The sequence below is a fragment of the Myxocyprinus asiaticus genome, chromosome 36, assembly GCF_019703515.2.
Source record: "Myxocyprinus asiaticus isolate MX2 ecotype Aquarium Trade chromosome 36, UBuf_Myxa_2, whole genome shotgun sequence".
In the NCBI taxonomy this organism is placed as follows: domain Eukaryota; kingdom Metazoa; phylum Chordata; class Actinopteri; order Cypriniformes; family Catostomidae; genus Myxocyprinus; species Myxocyprinus asiaticus.
Window position 1 is genome coordinate 19,435,477 of NC_059379.1, and position 15,035 is coordinate 19,450,511.

Consider the following 15,035-nt stretch of genomic DNA (forward strand, 5'->3'; position numbering starts at 1 on the left):
TATTAAAAACAAGGGATCTCAGTCAATCTGTGTATTTAATTTCAAATTTAACAGGCCCAGGATCAAATGAAAAAAGACCAAGACCAGCACCAGGATCACCACCACTGTTCCCTCACCTCAAAATTCCAAGCAAAAATTGTATTTAGCATGGTCTCACATTCACCGCTATCGAAGTTTACCCTGCAATCGATTACTTCCACGTTCGAAAACCCAGAAGTGTGAAAAGGGTCCATATTACTTGCTGGGAGATTTGTTTGTTCTGATAATTATTAATAATAAATGTAACCATTTATTGACCATTGGTGTTGTTTAAAATATTGCTGTTGCTGCCATTTTATCAAAGCAATAAGCTATGCGTCATGCCTAACCCCACTTACCCATGGTAAAATTTCTGTAATGTACTTTCTCTCGTGGCTTATTGCATTTTACGTGAAAAGGGATGGACTTTCATCTGTTTGCCAGGACGTGAAGAAGAGGTCAAAAATGAAATGTGTCAAAACACACCCAGGGATGACTCCAACAAATAATTCATTTCTCGGTTGCTCAGCAACCTCCCCCCTCTCTTGAACCTGAAGGAATGCGTCCAACTGGGAAATTGGCCTTCATGCTAAATGACTTATTTGATTTCCCTCACCCTGCTTTTCAGCAGGTGTGACATTCTTTGGCACATGACAAGCCATTGACATGTCTGGATCAATTTCAGTGATTCTGTTTCTTGAGACGGGTGGTCTATTAATACATAAATCAATAAAGGAACAAACTTTATTCTTATACAAAAGCAGACAACATCTTTTAAAGCTTCCTTGGTATTGATGGCTGATGTTAATGGGAAAGTTCGCTCAAAAATGTAAATTTAAAACTAAACTTTATATAAAATAATTTACTCACACTCATGTTTTTCCAAACCCTTATGACTTTCTTTCTTTCATGGAACACAAAAGATTTTAGGCAGAAGGCTTGCCTTATGGCTAACATTCAGCCTTATTCCTCCTTTTGTGTTCAACAAAAGAAAAAATATATATATATAACTTAAAAAATAACAAAAGGAGAAGGTTTAGAACAAGTAAATGATGACCGAATTTTTAGTTTAATTTTCACTCTGCAAAGTCACAAGCTGTGTGAAGGCTCTAAGTGAGTTATTCAATGTTCACAATGCCGCTTTTGTTGTGGGGGAAGTTTGTTTTGCGTGTAATCCCTGCTGTATTTTCTGGTCTGATTAGCGCACTGTGTGTGGTAGGGCTAATCTGACCGTAGGCTTGTAATAAGCTTTCAGAGTTCTGAACATTCTTATTTTAATGCCTCCGTCGATGTCAGCGGCACCACCTAAGAGTGACCTTTAAAGATGGAGTGTGTTCACCGACAACCTAATCTCTGCCTTCATATGACGTTTTGACACATTCTATACCATATCAAATCATAAGTCATTTGATCTGTGTTTCATTCCTTTGTACCCCCATCATGACTTCATCACATCTGTTTATCGCCTACTGAAATCATTCTCTATTTTTTTCAAGCTTAATCCCCTCCTGCCTCTCTCTCTGCCAATATATTCTAATTTTACCTTCTACTTGCTGCATAGGCAGCTACCTTCTAAGGCACTATTCAGACAGAATGTGTTCTTGCGCTAAAAAAAGTCTAGAAGCATTGCAGTGCAGGTTTCTCGAGACAGATCATTTACAGTCGACTTTCTTTTGTTACCTGAAAAAAAACAAAAACAAAAAACGGCTGGACGCAGCTCAATGGTCGCAGGCCACGTACACACTATAGCTAAATTCGGTTGTCAGTTCACCTTTTAGTGCTTAATACTGTTCTTAACACACAAAGTTAATAATTTATGTAATTTATGGGCAAAAGTGACAGCCGCAATCTACCACCGAATTAACTCCCGAAAAATTCAGGTAGTGAAGACCGCATTTTCAAAAATTCCATGTAGTGTGTACGGAGCCAAACTGAACAACTAGTTGTAAATGACATGATCAGTGGGGCGTATGAGACGTGCCTGTCTTCTGGTGTAAATCACGCAAACAGAGGTGTATACAAATAATGCCAAAACCTTTGTTACTTGCAGCCTAGTATAATCCTTGTTATTAATATGAGAAGCAGATTTTTTTAAAGCTGTGTTTAAAACCTGCTGCCAATAAAAAAAATAAAAAAAAATTAATAAACCAAAGAAAATATCAACTGCATGTCAGTGTTTTATATTCTTTCACTAACCTCCTCTGCTCTCTCCTCCCCGCCTCCCTTCTTTCTTTCACCCTCCCAGGTGGGAGAACGTCCACGCTTGGCTGCTGGAAAACTAATTTGGGTCATCTTCGAAAGTACCGTTGTTTCTATAGCAACCCAAAGCTAAGGGGCTCCATCAGACAGTCAGTAAGTGTTTATTTGTGATGATGAAGGAAAAGGCACTCTGTGTCTCCACATCAGCTCTGCTCCAAAACCTAGTGAGCTGCCTTGCTGTCTACTGCCTAAATAAATAGCTGTCTTCTAAGGCAGTATCCTAATTGAAATGGAACATTAAAAGTGACCAATTTGGAATGCAACTCTGTGCATCATACAAAAAGCACTTCTTAGATGAAGCGGGTTTGGTACTAGCATGTTGCTAAGCTACCAATAGAATATTTTAATAAACACGAAAATGCATAGCATATGAAAACAGTGGTTAAACTAGTCCATTTATAATTAGATTAAAGTACTATATTTATACCTTTAGTGTAAAATAAAAAGCAGGTACATTTATAATCATCATTTTCCTCGCTTCATCCACCATCTTGTATGGATTTTTTCACTGAGCTAATTTCCATATCTGTGAAGTATACATGCGATGATGCCTTAGAATTTGACCAAAAGGAGGTATCGTAGAAAGCAGCATAATTATGCAGCCTACCTTTTGGAAAATACTTAGTGTCAGGAGCGCACCTCTGATGCCTAACAATGCTGTCTACGTAGTATGACTCACAAGGTTTTGGAACTGAGCCATCCACACCATCTTCCTGTGTGCATGATCACATGAGTGCATTACGTCTCCCTCCTTTATTTCAAGGGTGACTTTGCCTGAGACTTTCCGAGAAAGACTGATAGACATTCAAAGTTGCTTGACAACCACAGCACCTCAGATTGTGTGTGTGTGCTGGTATAGTCACAGGCGTGTGTCGGTGTGCATGCCTCAGCGCATATCTGCTTGGACAGCTTCACTGAATCAAAATGGAGGACGGAAGAAACGGAGGCAGCCCACTACTTTATCAGTGCTGGCGCTCATCCTGCCCAGACTGAGTAAAACATCATTTAGTGATACTCAAGAGACGGACATGAAGAGAGGAGAGATAAATAAATGGATTGGTAAAATACACACAAGAAAGAAGAGATATGAGGAGTGGAGAGAGATAGAAGCAGAGGGAGAAGCAAAAAGATGTGATGTAGAGGGAGTCGTGAGAGAAAATGGGAGAGAAAAGGAAGGAGATTCAGAGCTGTGATGCCCAAAATCTTGAGGGATGCATCTCGCAGTCTCGACAATCATGAGTAATTGATGTGCCTCCTGAATACACAATTCAGTTTGATGCACTTGTGCTTCTGCCGAGCTTATTTATAGAGGTGACAGAGATGGTCTGCCATTGACACACATTTGAAATGCGCACAGCTACAGATAAGCTAATTGACATGAATTTGAACAAGTTGCTAGAAAATAGGGGTGGGAATCTGCAGGGATCAGGCGATACAGTACTATTATCTTGATATCTGGGTCATGATACGATTCTACTGCGATTCTTTAGTGTATAGTCATTTAAAAGTGTGTTATATTGTGATATTTCACAAATTTGGTTCACTTTTATCTGAACTGGACTTTGGTGCTTATCAATTTTAGCTCATTCTGAGATGTATTCTCTTTCCCAATAATATTCATGTGAAAAATGTAATATTGATTTCTGGCATGAATAACGATACAGTATCGTGAGCTACAATGTAACAATATTTTGACACCCCAACCCCTACTCTCACAAAAATCTTGCTCTTGTAAAGCAATGAACTGCATTTACATAAACAGCATGTTTTCATGCGAGTAGTATTTGGATGCCCAGCAGGCAAGCAATAATCACCTTAGTCACTGGATGGAGGTAAAGTAACATGTGATTTTATGTACAATCGACTAAGTAAACAAACCCTGAATCCACTGATAAAATATAAACAAAGTAATCCACCAGCATCATACTCCGAATCGCGTTCACAGTGGACACAAACACATAACCACACATACAGAAAGTGAGCTGTCAGCGACTGTCTGACAGTAATGCATTGAAATCTCATCAGCCACCATGTTGAGGACACAGTTTAAACAGATAACATGATTAGGATCAAAAGCAACCGTTGTCTGTCAGAGAGCAAAATCGATTGAGTACGGAACAGAAAGAGGGGAGAAGAGGGGAGAGAGCAAGATGTGAAAGAGGGAGAGTGAAGGCACAGAGAGATATAAAGGTAGAGGCGGGTGGAGGAAGGGAAGGAGCGAATGGAACAGAGGGGATACTAACAAAGCCAGACACCCACATTGTATCTAAACCCAAAATTAAAAAAGAGACTTCACTCATGGCAGACCTGCCACCATGTGGATTGCTGGCTGCAAACACATTCACATACACATCCTCCATAACAATGTTTTTTCATGGATTCATTTCCGTCCACGTTGCATTTTTCATATCTCAGCTCTACCAAAGACCTCACATCTTCCTTCTGCAGTCAGCTTAAGAAATCCCACAAAGCCAGGTAAAAGCATTCCATTATTTTCCCAATAAACAAGGAAAAATTGACACCTCTGATAAAAATGCCCTGAACACAGTCCTAACTTAAAAGGCATGATGAATGTCAATACACAATATGGAGATGAAACTTCAGTAACCTTAACCTGTAATGAATGGAATTTTCCATTCATGTTCGCACCTCAAAGACATGTCGTTGCTTTGGGAATGGCAGTACATCGCAATGTGGTATACCAATACCTGAGCATATGGCTTCAAATGCATATTTAATAAGCAAAGCAAATGCTGTTTTTGATGTGCACACATGCTACCACTCATATCTTAGCTGAACTATGAAACTCAATTACTGGAAACTATCACATGATTGGGAAGATAAATACAGTATCTGTATCCTGTCAAATACATGACAGGATTGCTGCTTTCAAATGTAACAGCATATACCACGTCATATGAAGAGTATTTGTTGAATGCCTTATATATTCCACATATAGCACAACCCCAAACTGTCAGATCTACAGCTTGAGGCATCTTACCACTTGTTTGTGATGATTGCTAGGGAAGGTTTGTGACTAAATGTGGGCTTCAACGTGCCATATGTGGCATATGTCAAAACGTCACTTCTTTGATTTGTGTGCGCGCAAGTTTTTGTAAACTGCTAACGTGTGTGTTCTGTGTTCACAGTGTTATGCATATGTTATCTAGAAATGTGTTAATGGGGAAGGATATGCATAGCAGTTGCTGAGTGTACAAATGTATGGTGGATGGGATGCGAGACAAGGTGTGTGTGTGTGTGGGGGGGGGGGGGGGTATAGATATAGTGACTAATATAGGAAGTATGATGGTTAGAGAAAGCAGCAGTATCTACTGTAGATTCTGATGGAATCTGCAAGATCTTTATGTAATTTCAGGTGGAATTCAAAGGTTATTTGATACATTGTTTAAAGTATGGAGAAAAATTATAATTTTTTCTTTTGTAATAATTTTGGGTTTAAAGTCTGTACTTTTATTTTGAAATGACGGAAGTGATGGAACTTTAAGGGAATGTTGCCCCTTTAAGACCGGAGCTTATGTGTCAAGACATCATTACAGACTGACAGGTATATTTACCTGCCAATCTCAAGCATGCTTTGAGCTGTTGTTTCAGTTGGAAAAACGAGTGTAGGTGACCAAACAGGCAACTTTAAGGCCCCTGCCTTTGTCAGAATGCAAGCTGTTTTTATGTGAAATTCTCCAGGTTGTTGAATAAATTTTTTTCTTCTAAATTGTAAAGTGTGAGGTCAAAGTTGAAATAGCTGTTTTTAGCTTTCTTGTTTTTAAAGTTAAGATTAAAGATGGTTTTAAAGGTTGTTTTCTTTTGCTTTTCAAATGTATGTGGTTTGGTAAGTGTTCTGTTTTGTGGTATAGAGAGCATTCGGCCAGACATTTTTAAGAATTAGGCAAGCACATGTGTGGGGTTAATTAAGGGAAAGAAGTATCTTTGGTGTGATTTCTTAATGTATTTATGTTGCATTGTAAATATGGGTTGTGGCTTACTAATCTTTTTTTTTTTTTTTTTATGTGTAGGCTTTTCACTACTGTATTTAGTACAACATACTGTATATTAGTACAGTGATTTTTATTTTATTATTTTTATTTGTATTTCTGCAATGAGTTTGTTTTGTAGCAGGTTTGGTTTGGTTTGATTTCTGTTGGTGTAGTTTCCCCTACTACATGTGAGCTAAAAAATGTTTGGGGAAAGTACCCATTCTGCTGTGTTCGATGACTAAACATTTTATAATCACTCCATCAAAATAAAATCCCAATTTTTGCATTTGTTAGCGGTGTGTGCAATTCTTTTTCCCACGCTACATTTATGCATCTGTTTTATAATCATATACATGATCCGTATGTACGGTGGTGTCAAAAAGTCTGAGACCGCATTAAAAATCTGCAACTTGGTCTCATAGAATAACATTACAATGTTTTACTCTGCTCGTTGTACGTATCACAGCGGTTTCCTGGTCAAATAAACACTGGAGGTACTTCAACAACAATGACTTTTCTTCATTCTCACACAAATCACAAGTAGGCAAATTATCATTTCATCAACACTTACTTTTCTATGTCTAGGTCGCTAATCAAATGTAGTCAAAATGTCAGATTTCCTTGCTTCCAGTGAAGCACACAAGACGCTCTTTGGAATGCTCTTAATTATGCTGGGATAAAATTGATCATCAGGTTTGGCACAAACTTGTGGAGTCCATGCCAGCTCAAATGCATGCTGTCATTAAAGCAAAAGGAGGTCATACCAGATACTGAAATTTCTCTTACAATTTTTTTTCTTCTTCTTCAGATAAGCTAACCAAATTATGTTGGTAATATAATTTGTAACTACAGTATTTTGTTATTATTATTTAAATAGAAAAAAAAAAATGCAAAATAGAAACATTAGTGGTTTCAGATTTTTGGACCCCACTGATGATATTACAATCATCAACATGTTGATCTGTCTATCCCTGTTTCTTTCTTTCTATGTCCTTTTCAGGAATTATGGCCATATCAGTTTGCATCTCTCTCTCATTCTCGCTCACTTGCATTCTCTCCCTCTCTCCAATTTTCTTCATTGACTTCCTCCCCTCCTCTCTTACAATATTATTTATTTATACCCTTTCAATTTCCAAGAGAAGAGGCCGTAATATTTTCTCTTCCCTTCAGTAAAAGCAATCTTACGCGTCTATCAGTCAGGGTGATTTGTCATTATTTAAACCCACATTTTTCCTCTCTGTTTTCTCTCTGAATCCCGCCCTGCCTCCCACCTCGAACATGGCACCTCCCCAAATGTATTTTAATAGCTCATTAGTCCCAGTCACAGGCCGGGGCTAAAATAATAACCAAACAAATGAATAAATTGGAAGTGAATGGGCTGTTTCTCTCTGCTATATTTCACTGTCTAATTTATCTTAATTAAAGAGCACCATCTCATCAGGGGAGGAAAAAGGTTAGAGTGCTGTCAATAAAAAATGTTTCCAACATTTCTACCCAAGATTGACTTGACTGAAGTTTGTAATTAAATACACTTGCGAGTCAGTTTTGACTGCTTCTTCTTCCTAGTGCCAATACACAACCTTCCCGGTCTATTCTGTGTACAATACTGATGACATTGCAAGTGCCACAATACACACTCATTTCACATCCTAAACACTGGCTTATCTGACCCCGACACTGGCTTATTGGACCACCTCACAGTGTTAAGACACAATTACATTACAGTGTTTTTACACTGCATAGAGATGCTTTAACACCGCATAGAAGTACAAGGTGTGAAATATACTGTGTGTTTTCAAAGATGCACAAAAATGATTCACAATCGTGGGAAATATTAGATAGCAAAAATTTTTTTTTTTTTTTTTTTTGTACTCAATGGACAAAAATGTAAATGTGTGACAAAAAAATTAAATCTTTCAAAAGGAAAGATTTTAGAAAAGAGCAGTAGATTTGCACTTTTGTAAATGACAGAAATCTAGAAAGATTAATTTAACTTTGTGAAAAATCTGAATATTTCAGAAACAATTTTTGATTAAAGCAGCATTTTCCATCCCATATATTCAAGAGATCAAACTAGTCACTTAACTGGCACAAAATAAAAGTTGAACCCACAGTGGAAGCCACTGTGCTCTTTTGTTCAATGTAATAAATTACTTGCAGTTCAGAACACTGAGCTTTATTAGTCTTTATTAGACTTATTAGTCCAGTTATGAGTGATTTAATCAGTCACATGACTTGTTGAAGCACCTAGGAATTTAGTAGTGAAATACTTTTCCATCGTAGTTTATGGGCATGTCTTCTTATTGAATAAGAAATGTATCCTTATCCGTGTCAAGTGAGCCGCGACGAGGAGGAGGGCGTGGCCGGGCCATGAGGGTGCACAGCCGGTGCTAGCCGGGAGGGGGATAAAGATGAGCCAGGGGTGCCAGTTCGAGAGAGAGAGAGAGAGAGAGACACACACACACGCGGCCGCTGTGTGTGTGCATCTATTTGTTTTATGTTATGTTTCAGTTCTTTTATGTCATTAAAGTTATGTTGACTGTTCTGCCTGTTCTGCGCTGTCATGGAGCCTCGCCGCTGCCATCCGCCAGGGGAGGAGCCACGGCCATCCGCCAGGGGACGGAGGAGTCGCTGCCGGCCACAGGGATTCAGAGGAACCTCTGCCATCCACCAGGAAGGGGAGGAGCCATTCCATCCACCAGTGGTTGAAGGACTTGCTGCCTTCCACCAGGGAAGGTGCAGCTGTCATCTACCAGAGGGCGGAGGAGTGGCTGAGGACCAGACGACGGCATGTCCGGAGACCAGCGAGCGAGTTTTTCTCTCTCTCTCTCTGTCTCTCCCCCTCGCTCTTTCCCTCTCCCCTCTGCCTCCCCTCGTCTCTTCCAGGGCTCCAGAGAGGTGGGGAAGACCTGCCGGCAGAAGGACGGCCGGAAGGGCAACACCTCCCCTCCAGGAAGGGAGGGGAGTACGTCATGCCGGAGGTTTCCCCGGCCTGAATCGGGCGGTGGAGGAGTGTGATGAGGAGGAGGGCGTGGCGGGGCTGTAAGGGTGCACAACCGGCGCTGAGTCATTTAATCAGCCGGGAGGGGGATAAAGATAAAAAATACATGGATGTAAACCCAGCTGCTTTCTGTCTCCATCACTTATATTTTGTATGATGTCAACACTTCTAGGCCCCATCTATTGGTTAGTGTGGGGGAACAACATTTGTGGTACGCCACTGGTCCTGATCATCCTTTTCCCCATCTAATTACTCCTGAGGGCTTCTCTCCTTCAAAGCCCTGACTGCTCCCCATTCACCCTACGCTTCAACAACCTTTACCACTTCCTGCTCATGGCTGCATGCCCATTCAATAGACACCTTGATGAATGAAGTTCAAACAGTAGCATGAAACTCTATATTCTGCAGTGCTGAATTTCCCTCTCTCTCTTTCTCTCTCTCTCTCTCTCTCTCTCTCTCTCTCTCTCTCTCTCTCTCTCTCTATGACCTTGCAAACTGATTACGGTGTAATCCTCTCCCCCATGACATGTCCTGGGCTATTTCAGTAGGTTGCCAGGCAATCGGGCCTGCCTAGGACCCCCATCGGAGACGAAGGAGGGTGGCGTGACTGCAAGCACTTCACACATCACGCCATGACTCATTCACTCACTAACTCACTCACTCACTCACTCTCTCACCCACTGTCACTATAGGCCAGCATCACTCTCATCATCCTCAACCACTCTACACTTCCCTTGTTCACTCTCTCAGTCGTTCACTGTGAGTAACAGCCCAGCATCTGAGCTGCATGAAGCTCTATGACTGCCATTCAAACAAAAACACAAATGAGATAGATATCTTTAGTATCTCAATTGTTTCTCCTAGACAGCAATAAGATTAAATGGATAACATATTTAGACTTTTGCTCAAGTCTCCTGCTTCGCAGATTTTTCTCTGAAAAAATAAATAAATTAAAAAAAAGATCCCAGTAATCTCACATGTGTCTCCTCCAGTGTTTCAGAAGAGATCTCAAAAAAGTCTCAGACTCTGCTCATTTCTGACAAAATACCAAAGTTTTCAATCAAAAGTCAGAGATTTAAATTATTTACACTCAAGTGCACTGGAGACATGATTTCAACAGTGTTTGCCATTGCTGAGGTATTCTTTGATACAGTGGTTTTCATCCTTTAAGGAAAAGTAAGTCTTTAAATATTACTGGAATTAAAACTAAAATGGTCCACTAACTTCTGTCTCAGCCTCAGATTAGCTCAAAGATCAGAAATTGCATGCTTTTAACAATATGCACAATAAAGACTGGTCTCATTATATACTGTATGTATAGTACTCAATATTAAAATATATTTATATTTCAGTATTGACTTAATACCATAGATTATGATGTGCATCTGGTCTAATACTTAATTGTGTGTGCACGCATATTTGCATTGCTTTAACCCCTCTTTGTATGTCCCGCCTTGTCGCACACCAATTGGTCAATTATAAGAGGCTTGCAGCAACTATTGGCCAAATTCCTGCCTGTCAATCTCTCCGCGAATGCTCAAAGCGCTGTTGTGTTCGGCATCAAACAGTTGCATGACAGCAGCAGCATATGACAGAGTGAAAACAATGCCCAAACGAAAGTGCAAATTTACAGAAGATTTGCAAAAAAATTCCCATGCTTCGTCTAGGTCGAGATCTGTGGGAAGCAGAATGTATGACATGTAAAGCTGGCACTTATGTGTCAGTTGCTAATTAAAAGTGATTTAGAAGCACACATTAGCTCTGCGAAGCATAAAGGGTCAGCAAAAGGTGAAAGTTCATCAGGTAAATTAACGGACTACATTTTGCGACCAGGTAAAATTATCACATTGCTTCATTTTCCATGGCCATTCAAAATAATATTAATAGTTAATGAAGGTACACTCATGGCATCAAATATTTTATTTTAGTACATGGACATTCAAAAGAATGTTGGAAATGTTTATTTATTTATATATTTTTATGTTATGCTAATAGAGTGTCTTTTTCACTGTATTAAAGTTTGCATTCATAGTAACACTGTTTTTTGTTGCAGAATAATGCCCCGCAGTGCACACTTTGTTTCTTGTACATTTGTTTGTGTTTAAGAGAAGATGATTTAATAAAATATTGAAATATTAATGAGACAAGTTTTGTATATTTATTTTGGGTTAATTAATTGTTATATTAATCAAGTAATAATTATATAAAATCTTTAGAATATTCGGCAAATTAGTCATTAGATTAATCAACTAATTGGAAAAATAATCGTTAGATTAATCGATACAAAAATAATCGTTAGGTGTAGCCCTATTGCCAAGCAGCCTATTTGAAATGCTGCAATTTATACAATAGGAGATAAAAGTTAAAAATAAACCTGTAGCTAAATGATATCCTTGTTCATTGTGAATATTCAGTGTAGATGTGTACAAAGCACCGGCCACACAGAGGTCAATGCCAAACCAAGCTCCTAATGGTCAACATGACAAACTCACCTGCCAAAGTTCACCAAACTTCAACTCCATGCTTAATCTGCAAGGGGAAATTTTTCACCACCCAGAAGTCCATTTCACAAAGTTTTGCATGGATTTTCATTGAGATGACTGTGTTTAGACTGCATTAGTAATTTTGCCGTGCAACTGTAAATGCGACCACGCCTTTAGTGCTCTAATATCATAAAAACACATCACACACAAACACTGGGTACAATAGTCTACATTGTTTGAATTACACTGAAAATTTTTCTTTTATAACCAACATTTATCTTGCTCTGTCCACCATTATGGATTAATTATTTTACTGAGCTTGAATAAATGTTACATTTATATAGCGCTTTTTCTGACACTACACTCAAACCTCTTTACACAGTGAACAGGGGACTTTCCTCAAACCACCATCAGTGTGCAGCATCCACCTGGTTAATGCAACGGCAGCCATAGTGCGCCAGTACACTCACCACACACCAGTTATTGGTGGAGAGGAGAGAGTAGAGCTATAGAGCCAATTAATTGATGGGAATTATTAGGAGGCCATGATTGAGAGGGGCCAATGGGGGAATTTGGCCAGGACACCGGGGTTATACCCCTACTCTTTACAAGAAGTGCCCTGGGATTTTTAATGACCACAGAGAGTCAGGACCTTGGTTTAACGTCTCATCCGAAGGACGATCTCATCCGAAGGAAGCTTGTCGAAATGAATTCTGGGATTATCTTCTCCATGACGGATCTATGCAATGCTACATTAGTATTTAACTAAAATAAAGTATCTTAGGAAGCAGCATAATTAAGTTGCCCACCTTGGAACAGCTTTTGCATCTTAAGAGTGCCTTTGATGCCTTAAAATACTACTTCTGTAGGCAGCTCGATAAGTTTTGGAATGGAACAATTGACTCACAGCTGTCTACAGTAACACAATACCCTATGAGATCACACTTTACACACTCACACAGATGATCGATCACTTATGATGTCATTCATATGAATGCTCACAGATCACTCTGTCTCTCTTACCCACTGTCCGTTGCACACTTTTAGCCTTTGCTCCCTCACTTGAACTGCACCCAAATGGATGACATGTTACTGTCAATGTATGCAAATGCATGCAAATATATGCACACTCCAGATATTAACTTTCAGTCCAATTCAGTCTCACAGCCAAGTTCACAAAAAATCAACGCAGCACAGTTTGGGAGAGTACCTAAATTAATCTATCTTCCCTCTAAAGTAAAAGGGTTACAAATATACAAGATACCATCCATTGACTTGCATTTAGTTTACTGCTCTTTTGTGACACATTGCCAGGTTGTCTGGAATTGATCCATAGTGCCACATAAGGCATGGTGGGTATGATAACATTCACAAAGGAAACATATGTACAAACAATACCAGCTGATCTGAACAAATGTCTGTTTCAGCTGCATCCCTCATTATGTAGAGTACTTATTGAGGAGGAAAAGATTAGTGTACTGGTAATTTATGGTTGTAAAAACCAACTACTCAAAGCAATAAAAGCTGTACATACATAAACATCCTATAGCCTAATGTTAACTAATAAAAGATTGTTGCCACATCCTTCATCCAATTATTGAAAGATGTGGTAAATTTCACGATACGATACGATACGATACAATGCATATCCTCACGTTACGATACGAGCACCCACAAATGTTTCGCTCAAACTTATTCAAGGATTCGACATATATGTCAGAGCAGAGCTCTATAATAAAGTAACTTAAACAACAGCACTGCATTTATTTTGTTTGATTGTTATGAAAAAAACTAATATGAACACACAATTTTCATGTTTTCTTTTTTAGAAAAAAAAAGTTTTTCTACACTCTAGCCATTTATATTTGTATAGCACTTTTCACAATGCACAGTTTCAAAGCAGCATTACAGAAAATAATGCCGTGTTGTCTGAAAGCTCCCTGTGAGCAAGTTGAACTGACTGTAGCAAGGAAAAAACTCCTTTCATGCTATTTAGTGGTGAAGGAAAAAAAAAAAACTCAAGACAAATATGACCTTTGGCTTTACTACAGTATATATGTGCATAATCCAAAATTACCTTGCGTTATTATCGGTTTATCCAATGCGTGCGAATGTTGATCTCAAAGCTGTTTACATTTCAAAGTCAAAACCGCTGTACCGCTACAGTACAATCTACTTGCCGTTTCTCACCTATGTACTGTAGTGTGTTACTCTGTTGTTCTGTGAGTGCTCAGCGCCGCCTCTCTGTGGAAGAGACTGTTCCACAGCTCTCAATGTTGCGCTGCTTGGTTTACCTTACACTATAATGTGTTTTTTATGTATGATGGTATTGTATCCTAAACGTCATATCATACAATACAATACGATACAATATTTTCTTTACACCCCTAATATTTATTAATTGTTCCAAACCCATGTGATTTGTATTCTTCTGTGCAACACAAAAGGATATTTAAGGCAGAATGACAGCCTCAGTCACCAATAGGGTTGCCAACTTTCTACCAGATCAATACGGGGCATTACAACTCTAAATATGGGACTATTTTTTCATCAGGGCTCCAGTGCGAGACGCTGCACAATGATTAAAGAGGTCCACCTAGAGCTTGTTTACATAGGAAAACAACTGAAAAACTGTGCGGACGTACGCAGAAACGTGTTTGATGTGAATGGCCCCTAACATCCATAAAATAACAAAAACACTTTAATACAACGACCAGGAAGAACCAAGTCTCTATCAATTTTCACTTTTAATAAACACTACTTTTTCCCCAAAAGAACAAAGCTGCAATCAGTGGAGAAAGAAAATATTTTTATATTAAGCCTTTTTTTTATCCCCATAATTAAGCTTAAAGGTGCACTTGGTAATTTTTTACCCATTAAAAATGTTTCGCTCCTAAAGAAATGAATTTTAATTTTGAAACATATGTATAAAATCATGACAACTCACATGAGATAAGGACTCTAGTCATATCAGTAACCTTGTAAAAGCTGTTTTATTCTACATCGGGCAGGGGTGCCCTCATGGGGGGTGCCATTTTAGAATCACATGACCAGCTGAATACTACTCACTTAATCTCAGTAACCGTCTTGTTAATGGACACTTTCAATCTTGGATTAAATGGCTGATTGTGAATAGAGAATTTCTACAATGGCATCTGTTACTGAAAACTGTTGTTTTTGAATGATGCTGCATCCACACCACTAGATGTCACTGTAAGTCCAAGATGACACGAGCAAAAAGTTAGAGAGCACCTTTAAGCCTTTAAATTTTTAAAGCTCAAC

General features: G+C 38.9%; 1 protein-coding gene and 1 long non-coding RNA gene across 10 annotated transcripts in view; one reads left to right on the top strand and one right to left on the bottom strand.

Moving 5' to 3' along the window:
• Positions 1–15,035, bottom strand: part of LOC127426713 (neurexin-1a) — a 220,116-nt gene that overhangs the window by 173,599 nt on the left and 31,482 nt on the right. The window lies entirely within an intron of this gene.
• LOC127426719 (uncharacterized) overlaps positions 1–15,035 on the top strand; it is a 34,620-nt gene that overhangs the window by 10,882 nt on the left and 8,703 nt on the right. Inside the window, exon 2 of the long non-coding RNA XR_007894847.1 lies at positions 2,264–2,370. This is a non-coding gene — a long non-coding RNA (uncharacterized LOC127426719). The remainder of the gene's footprint in view (positions 1–2,263; positions 2,371–15,035) is intronic.